Source organism: Mesoplodon mirus (assembly GCF_964341445.2).
Source record: "Mesoplodon mirus genome assembly, chromosome: 8".
NCBI classification, from domain to species: Eukaryota; Metazoa; Chordata; class Mammalia; order Artiodactyla; family Ziphiidae; genus Mesoplodon; species Mesoplodon mirus.
Genome location: NC_138984.1, coordinates 50,850,420 through 50,861,186, shown reverse-complemented (window position 1 = coordinate 50,861,186; position 10,767 = coordinate 50,850,420).

The following is a 10,767-nucleotide window of genomic DNA, read 5'->3' as shown; positions in this document are numbered from 1 at the left end:
TTTCTGAATTTGCCAAAATGAGATATTATCCTAAAAAAAATCAATATGATAGGTGAGCTCTTTCAATGTTACAGATTCTTGGTATAATCCTTGGATTTCTGATTGCCTATTCGTTCTCTTTTAGTTAGGATATTCTTTATCTATGATGCTTACCTTCCTGCTTGCCACCCTTTTGTTATCCAGAGTTGTTCTGAGTCCTTGAGATCTGCTTTTGTTGCTGTTGGTAATTGTTTGTCTCTTGGTTTTATCTTATGCATGCAGTAGATTTTTCCCTCACTTACTCCTTTTTCTACTCAGAAAGTGGCCTGTTTATAAGAAGGCCACCATAGCTAGGATAGACTTCTACTCTATCCTTTCATTAATCTGTTAAAGGGTCAGTATTTAATGCTTACTAACTTGTGCACAACTTTCTAGGAAAGTAAAATCCTGTCCCTATAATCATTCAGTCGATTGTCCATGGCCTTCCTAATTGGAAAAATGCAGTACAATTATTTTGGTCAGGAAAACAGAAACCATTCTAAGTATTTTGGGCTAGTTGGGATTCAGTTCAGAGATTTACAAACTCACATAACTGTTAGAAGGATTGGGGAAGCAAAGATCAACGCCCATATAGAATATATAGGAACCATGTTTTCTATGTAGAATATTTCTATTTGATGATATACTTGGTTAGACTAAGGTCATTTCCATAGTGAGTTTCCATATATTTATTTGTCTGTTTGCATTGTAGAGAGTGCTTAGTTCTTTTTATGAGTCGCATTTTCTCTTAGAGGCTGTAAGCATTTTTGTTAAAAAACAAAAAAAGCCACTTCACCTCCTGGCACACTAAGGTTGGCCTCGGTGCTGCTATTGCTATTTTCTGACAGGCAACAGCAATGTTATATTTCTTGCCGCTCCTCCAGTCCTTGTTTGCCGTCACCCTGATCCAAGTTGCTGAGCCATAGCTTCTTGATATCTGGCTTGAGTCCATCCTCTAACATACACCCTCTGATGGTGAGTTGCAGTGGGCAAATCTTCAGTGCCATGAACTGGCTGTGCTCCAGGCCTCAGCTGCTGATAAATCTGCCTTGGCATTTGATGTTAAGTATAGCTCTCAGATGGTGACTACGTTTTTTGAAGCAGCGTGCAATATTTTGATAGGCTGTTATTATAAACCAGCACCTAAGACTAGAAACAGGAATGGGAAGAAATTTTCCATGCAGAGAAGCCCGTTAGCAGTGGTTGTCCTTTTCTGCACTCATTAATAGAGTCTAAAGATTTTTAACAGAATGTGATCCCCAGATCAAAAAAGACAGGCTAGGGCATAGTCACCCCTTAGGGTGACTTAAATTTGGGGGCCTTTGCAAGCAGCACTACCAGGAACCTCAGACAGTTTGACCTAGGATGTCCTTGAAAATATGGGTAGTGGTCTATTATGGATGCCCTTAAGAGAAAGGAGTGCCTGATGCAGACATATAGGAAACAGAGATACCAATTGACCCCAGCAGTTATCAATACCCCTCACTTTTATTAACTGCAGGTCAGTGTTTGTGAAAGTGCTCTTCAAACCTTGAGCCTTGAGAGGTACTCCAAAAATGTTTTTTATAGTTAAAGTAATTTGGGAAATGATGTAAGTTTTACCCATACCTGAGAGTCACAATTGACATTTTAAAATTTATGACAAGTCCTGTAGTAACAAAATCTACTTAATTTTGTTTAACCCAACATCCGCCCCCCCACCTTTCATTTTGATTATGGACACTTTTTCTTCTGCAGCATTTTGACAAAAGCAGATTGAAAACTGGGGTTTTTTCCCCCTCACACTGTGCCCTGTGGTCAGTTATTTTATTCTATATGACTATGCCTGAGGGTCTTCAAATTTGCTCTGTGTCATCAGACCCTGTGGCAGTCTAGTGCCTGAACTTCTCAAAACAAATTTTTTTCTTGCTGATTTCAACATTTTCTCCTTGTTTTTGACTTTTATACTATAATGTATTTGTCTGTGTTTTCTTGCTTAGAGTTCATTTTGCTCCCTGTATGTATAGGTTACTATTTTTCAATAAATTTGGGAAGTGTTCAGCCATTATTTCTTTGAATATATTTTCTCTTCTCTCGCCTCTCCTGCTGGTACTTCCATCAATGAGTGTGTTGGTATGCTTAATGGTACCCACATTTCTTTGAGGCTCCATTCATTTTTCTTCATTCTTTTTTCTCTGTTCTTCATCATGCATAATCATTACCAATCTATCTTCAAGTTCACTATTTCTTTCCTCTGCTAGTTCAAATCTACTTTTGAGTCCCTACAGTGAATTTTTTGTCAGTTATTGGGTTTTTCTATTTCATTTGGTTCTTTTTTCTAATTTCTGTCTCTTTATTGATATTCTCTATTTAATGAAACATTGCCATCATCCCTTTCTTTACTTCTTTAGTCATTCTTTCCTGTAGTTCTGTGAACATATTTATAATGGCTACTTGGAAATCTTTTTTCTTTTATATCTGACATCTCTCACTTTGACACTCTCATAGGCAGCTTCTGTTGCCAGCTTTTTTTCTGGTGTAATACTTTCCATGATTCATGATTTTGTTGTTGGAAACTAGATATTTTTGATACACTGTAGCAAATCTGTGTATGGTTCCAACTGCCCCCCCCCCGCCCCCTGACCCCCACCCCTTTCATCTTGTTATTCACTTGTTTATTTGTATAATGACTGCCAGGATTATTTTAATGAATTTTATTTTCCTCTCCCTTTCTACTCCCACACAGTGTTAAATCTCTGATACTGCGCCTCAGGGAGGTGCAGATTGGGTATGCCAGCAGTCATTCTGAGATGACAGTGGTCCCAGTAGTTCACTCTTTTCCCGAACAATACCCAGTTGTTAAATTTCACTAGTTGGTGACTGATTGCACTATTGTTTCCAGCAATGTCCTGGGACATAACTTGCTACAGAAACGAATCTAATCAAATTGTGGCTCCTTTATAGTTTCTGAGGTCAGTGTTTGATATTTCCTGACCCTGGTTCTCTACTACAAATTAGCCAATTTACCATCTAGGTTGTATTTTCATTAGATCCACACATCTCTTCCCAACTGCCTTTCATCATGACCTCTACTCTTCTTGAGAGTCCTTTTAGGCTTAAACTCCTTCATGTTCTGTCTCAGATGACATTTGTTCCTTTGGGAATAGGAGGTTTTTTAAAAAAAATTTATTTAATTATACAGTCTGCTTCTCCCCACAGGCAAAATCTCTGAATTAGGGCTCTGGAACGTTGGCTTGAGACAATGGCAAGCTTCTCTCTGAGTGACATCCCTGCTCTAGGAGATAAGTACTCAGTGGAGGGGGGTCAGCATCCTGAGGTCCTCTTGGTTTGCTTTTCCTGGTAAGGAGCCATTACCTCATGAGTAGGGGAAAGGGCTAATGGGGTCCCAAATTTTCAGTGTGCCATACCAAAGGCAGAGCCAACATTCCATGAGTAGGGTTTGGACAGAAAAAAGAGAACCCTCACCTCTTAATAGTACTTGCCTGGGGCTGAACATCAGCAGCAGGCAGCTGGGGACAGGAGGAGAAACACTGAAGTCCCAGCCTTCTGACCAGGAGCTGGGGAGAGAGGGAGTCCTATGTTCTTGACTACAACAGTCTGGATGGAGTCTCCACCTTGCTGAGCTGGGAGAAGAGAGGGAACGAACGATCTTAATTCAAATACCACCAACTGTCATATTTTTTAGTTGAATTTTCATAGATTTTATTGAATTGATTTTTTTTTTTAAAATTTTTGTTTGTCCTTAGGGTTATTTCCAGAGTCTATGAATGATTGTTTTCCAAAAATAATTTTCACCAGTTTCATTGGGGAACAGGTTAACAAAGCTACTCCTGTTGTCACAGAATCATTTTTAAATGCATAAAGTAAAACATATAGGATTACAAATAGAATTTGTAATTCTGTGTCTATAGAATAATTTTTAAATGTATAAAGTGAAACATATGGGATTGCAAAGGAAATTATATTTAAATGTAGTCATAAAAAGATTTAAAAAGTGTGAATTTTATAATAATAATTGTTACCTGAAAACTGGGTTCATCTCTTGGTGGGTGTTGAGCTAAAAGACACAGCCAAGCCAAAGATCAGGAGAAGAAAGGATTTGTTTCTTGCAGCAAGTCTGGAGAACACCAGCAGTGTCTCCTGGAACAGCTAAACTGGGGAAGTTTTAAGCCAAGAGTACATGCATATTCACATATGAGCTGGGCTGGTATATGCATACTCATGAAGAGGCTTCAGCAGAGAATTCAGCATAGAACTGGGGCAAGTCTGGAGAACACCAGCAGTGTCTCCTGGAACAGCTAAACTGGGAAAGTTTTAAGCCAAGAGTACATGCATATTCACATATGAGCTGGGCTGGTATATGCATACTCATGAAGGGGCTTCAGCAGAGGAGAATTCAGCATAGAACTGGGGCAAAGGTTGACAGAGTCCAAACTTTAGTTGGTTGAAGTCACAAGGGCCAGAAAAGGTCAACACCATCATTCCTCAGGTTCCCACTAACCAGTCTGAGGTCTTAGCTGGTAGTCTCCATCCTGCACCTGGGTGGGGACCTTAGTTACTACAGAACTCAAAGATATGTATCAGAATCTTATGTATGTCCCTCGAGGAGGAACTAGGACTTTATTTTATCCCTGAACTATTGTTTCATGACTGCTTTTCCTTTGTTCCTGCACTCCTTTGTTCCCTTACGATCATTAATTACTGAGACCTGTTCAGGGGCAAGCGTTGTGGCCAGGCTTAGATCACGAAATGGCTTATGTCTAAAATGGTTTCTCATGTCAAGAAAGCCATCCCTGGTTCTCTTTCTCTAGAGACCGCCTACTCTATCAGTGTACATAACTACCCTACTTTAAGGTAGATATGAACATAAATGAATAATATATTTTAGAATATCTGCAACAACCATATTGTGATATGGACATATCTATGATTTCTATTGGTGACAAAGTCATAAGGACTTTAATACCATTGTGGTTCATTGCCTCATAATTTCAGGAAATGATAAATTTCATTTAGAGTTCAGTGAAAATAAAAATGTTACTTTTTCCAATGCGTATTCACTGATCCCCTGAATTTTATCCACAGTTCTCTTGGGAGTCTGTGTATCCAGGTGAAGATTGCACTTAAGTATCTGGACAATAACAAAATCTAGAGAAGGTCCTTGAACAAATCATGTGTACCATGACCTAGGAATTGCTCTGATTCTTCTTTTCAATGGCAAATGAAATGACCCATAGGAATTTTGAAATCCTTTGAAGTTTTGCATAAACTTTTCCTAGAAAGCCATGATCTCTATCTGTCACCAACCTTGTCACTTCTCTGCATCCTCTGTTTGGAGTAACCTTGGAAATGGTGGCATAAGCATGGGCAGGGAATTTTAATAAAAGGTACATCATATTGTAACAAGAAAGCTGTTGGTGATTTAAAAAAAATACTGAGTCTGGAATGTGCAAATCTGGGAGCTAAACTGTCAATATCAGGCAATACAAACTCAAAGAGATTTAAAGTTAAGAAAAAGTATTTAAATAATTGCCTACTAAAATTTTAGTCTCTGTAAAAAACATCTTTGTGAAAACATAATACCCCTTTTAGAAACTATAATTCACTTACATAATCCCTTTAAAAGGGAATATTGTCCAAATCTTACATGATGGAGAGAAAATTATTCTTCAGTTATTGCTCAGTTCAGTTTTTTATTTAAATTAATTCTTTGCTTCTACCACTAAATATAACTATTTCTAAGATACAAAGTTGCCTCTAGAATTACTTCCTCCAGGTTTTATGTAACAGAATGTTGTGTAGGAGGCTTAGTTCATGCTGCTTGTTTATATCACCCTAAACAATGATCTGTTATTTTTAAGAGCCAGTATTAAATATTTGGAAATATAAAGCTATATAAATTATGAATTATATAAATTATACATATGCAGTTTTACTTTTCCCACCATAGTCATCAAATATATCATTAAGAAATTAACAATATGTTATGAAATAAAGCAAAACTCTTATGCTATTTTACTGTTGCTCCTTAAAGCATTTTGGTTGGATATAATGGAATTTTCTTTTCTTTCTTTCTTTCTTTCTTTCTTTCTTTCTTTCTTTCTTTCTTTCTTTCTTCCTTCCTTCCTTCCTTCCTTCCTTTCTTCCTTCCTTCCTCTCAGCATTGTTAAATATTAGAAAGAAGGAAGATATATTTTTCTTTAAAGGTCATTAAAAACTTCTTCTATCCTAGGTGATTTGAGAGTCCCCCTCTTAATGAAGATAGTGAGTTGTACTAGATCACTTTTTGGTGCCTTGCATGGCCAGTTGATTTATGATTCTAGGTCCTGATGTGCAAAAGCAGTTTGGTATGCTGATGTGCAAATGATCTGGCTTGAATGAATTATAGCAAAGCATTCTCCGTGTTTTAGTATTTTTTTCTCTTATAAAAAGGGATTCGTTTTCAGACAGAGAATGAGGGACAATTATTTGTGTTTACCCAGTATTTCATGAAATGAAAAAAATTGAAAAAGCAAATTTTATACTTACTGTTGAAAATTTCTCTGGTAGTATTGGCATGTTATTTTGTCTTTCTGTCTATTATGGAGCTTTGTTTCTTCAACAGCATTGAAAGTTACCAAAAGAGTAATTTTGGTGTTAGGACTAGAGAAACACATCTGTTCTTCTGGGACCAGAACTCTAAGGTGATTAGTGCTCCAGGGATGTATGAAACCAATGTAATGGTTTGCCTTTGCATGAGAAATCACCTTGTTCTTCAAAACCTGAAAATCCCTACAGAGTTATGACTAACCTAGCCCACTGGGAGGGCTGTGGAGAAGATGGTATCACACTGGGAAAGAGATAATTGTGAAGGCCAGTAAAGTTTTAGAAGACAGACTGCTTGGGTGGAAAGAGAAACATTAAACAGAAATACAATGTAAATACAATAAAGATATCTCTGGATAAATTGAAGAGTAAAATCATAATAGGCTAATGGCTCAAGACTCAGGAAGAGACTGAAAATTGGGGGATGATATATTCTGATCCTGGCACTGTGATTAGCTCACCATGTGTGCCTGTACAGGCAAATCACTTCACATCTGAGATTCAGTTGCTGCATCTGAATGAGTTCAGAAGGTGACAACATACCTAATGGGCATAGGAATATTTGCTTTCATCTTATGGAGTCTCTCACTTAATTGGGAAGTCAGGAGAAACACCATTACTTCCTTACAGCTTTCTGTGTTCATTGCTACTACCTCCCCCAATCCCATTCACATTTGAAATTTCAGGAACTGAAACTAGAGGCATCTTACATAATAATTATTCTGTTGAAATCTATTCACCTGGATAAGTTGGAATAGAAAACATTGCCACCTTCAGTCACTTAGACCTCACCCAAAACTGCTGGACATCAAGATAGACTCTATCTCCAGACCCTCCAAGAGACAGGTTCTCACCATATGGATACTTTGGGGACCAAGTCGATTCCTGGGAGGTACAGTGATGCCTTTATTCCTCTTTTCCTCAAATTCTTAAAATTCAGCTTCCAACTGGTACCATAGAACAACCTGGAAACTCATGTGTATTTGAAATACGAACATCCATACCCTGGCTTCTTTATTCTCACAGGGCCAGAAATACTTGGCAAAAGCAAAACCCCCAAACCAGCCAACCAAACAAGCAAAGAAGGCAGTGGGGATAGTATAGGGACGATGAATATTCTCTTGAATTTTATCTATAGGTTCTGTGCTATGTGACTTTCTTCCCCTTTCTGCTCAGCAAAGATTTCTTAGATTTTCCAGCTTTTTCTTCTTGAGTCAGGATTAATTTTTCTTGCTTTAACTTTCAAGCTTATTTATTTATTATTTAAAATACTATTTAAGATCACACAAACTTTTTTTTTTTTTTTTTTTTTTTTTTGGTGGTACGTGGGCCTCTCACTGTTGTGGCCTCTCCCATTGTGGAGCACAGGCTCAGCGGCCATGGCTCACGGGCCCAGGCGCTTCGCGGCATGTGGGATCTTCTGGGACTGGTGCACTAACCCGTATCCCCTGCATTGGCAGGCGGATTCTCAACCACTGCGCCACCAGGGAAGCCCCACTCAAACTTTTCTGAATGGATGTTTCAAAGCTGAAAACAGAACACTCCTGATATAGGGACATAACTCTCAGATTACCTGTGTTCTACTTTGGAAAGAATATATACTACCTATATAGGTTAGTATTTATTTTCTATATCAAAAATTTTATAATGTGACTTTTTAAACTCTTCACATAAACCACTGGAAATAATTAAATAATAAACCACTATTTTCACCCACATTTAACCTTTCATCCTATTCCTGATCCTAATCCTTCACACATCCTCCAGGACCTTGCTATACCAATTTCATTTTTCCTCATACCATTTTTAAACCTTTTCTTGAACCTTAAAATATTTGTATTAAGTGTCTTCAATGTGTTGGGCAGTGGGTTGGTTGCTGGGAAAACAACAGTGAATAAGACACAGCATCTGCCCTTGATTAACTTACAGTCTAACATGGAGGAATGAGCAGTAAACAGGCATCACAAGACAGAGAAATGAGTACTTTGAGAGTTTGTGACATTAGAACAAAGAGAAGAGCCCTAATTCTTCCCCTATGTCAAAAGAATGCTCAGGATTCCCTTATCCTAAGTAACCCTATTCCACTCTCCTACTGGTCACCTTTTTCTGCCAGATTTTCCCATAGGACATTAGTTCTTTCTCCTATTTTACAGTTTAATTTATTATCTCTACCATTCAGGCTTCTGCCCTTACCCATCCCACTGGTACTGATATTTGACATTGAAGAACATTTTCTAAAGGCCAAATCCAGGGTCTTTTTCTTAATCTTATTTCCTCTTGACTTAATGAAGCACTCATCATTGCTGACTGCCCCAAGCTCACTGACTGGATCCTTAAACAGCTGCCTAATGTGTTTTACACATGTCTTTGTCCCTATTCACTCCCAAGATGTTAATCATCATCTCTAGCTCCAGTTCCTCTCCTGAGTGCCATCTTTCATTTTCAACTGTGCACTTCCCCCTAGATATTCTGCCAAAACTTAAATTCATGGGTATAAGTACTAACTCCATATTCAAATTCCAAAAAGCATTTCTTTGATATAATACAGTTTCTCTTTTTAAAAAATCTTTAATGGTTCCTTGTTGCCTACTAAATTATATACAAGGTCTCCAGTATGACATTCAAGGCTCTATATATCCTCAAGCCATATTTCCAACCTTTTCTTCTTCTTTGTTACTTTTTCACACATACTCTATCATGAAGACCAAGTTAGGAGATTGCTGCATTTTAAATAGTCCCATATTTTTCTGCTTCCAATTTTTTGCTCATTCTTTTTCTTGAACTGGAATTCTATCTACTTCCATATCCTTCTGTCAATGTGCTGGTACTCTCTGCAAGGCCCTTACAATAGGCACGTACTCAATGATGTTTCCCTATGCCCCCCAAAGAGATATCATCTTTCCTTTTTAGAATGCTGTAGCATATTACTTTCCCCCAGCATCATCCTCTATCATATTTATATATTTATAATGTGCTTTTCTAATATACTACATAATATCTTTGAGGGCTGTACCTAGCATCTTGCTGTGAACATATGCCTTAAAAAATATTTGTTGAGTTGAGCTTAACTCCTTAAATCATCATCTTTTCTTGGCTTGCCTATTTCTGAGGTATATTTGTCCCAATAACTTGTATGTAGATATAAAAATATGTGCAATACATTTGAGGATTATCTAAATTTGTGACTGATAACATGTTGAATGACAAAATAAAGAGCCAAAAAAGAAGACAGGGGTTAAAAAAAGAAAAAGCAGAATTAATTATAACATTGATCTAATAAAAACCGTTGGCCCAGAAATGGATGGAGGGGAAATGGATGGGCAGTAGCCTATGTAGAAAGGGTACTTAAGGATTTGACCCTGTGGTGAAATCAGAATGAGTCAACAGTCAACAGTAAGTTGTTCAGCTATGTCATTTATTAGGAGTCAGAGGTGGGGAAGTCACTTAATTTCTTAGAGTATTTACTCTTTCAACTATTAAACATTATTAGGCACTAGAACTAGGCACCAGACATTTCCAAGTGCTGGAGCTACAACTGTGAAAAAGAGTACATGGTCTCTGTCCTTATGGACTAAAACGTTAGTGAAATAATAATATTTGTCTCACATTATAGTAAAATAATACTACTGATCTCAAAAAGTTACAGTGCAGAAGATTAAATCAGAGAAAGACAAGGAAATTAAGAGTAGAGAAATAGGGACTTCCCTGGTGGTCCAGTGGGTAAGACTTGGCACTCCCAATGCAGGGTGCCCAGGTTTGATCCCTGGTCAAGGAACTAGATCCCACACGCATGCCACAACTAAGAGTCCACATGCCACAACTAAGAAGTACACATGCCGCAACTAAGACCCTGTGCGGCCAAAATAAATAAATAAAAAAGTAATTTTTAAAACGAGTAGAGAAATAAATACTATGCGAGAGATTTAAAAATACAAGTAATAATGTGGATAAAAATGTCTAATATATTACTTGGGTATGTTTTTGATATGCTTTTACTCCTGATGTTATTTCACTTTCACCATAATGCATCAGGGTGTGAATTCTTTTATTATACTTGGTACTAGCAGTGCATTTTTGATCTGAAGATACATGTACTGCTTCACATTTGAAAATTTCTTAGTTATTGCTTCTTCAAATATTTCTGCTCCTAAGGCCTACTCTCTT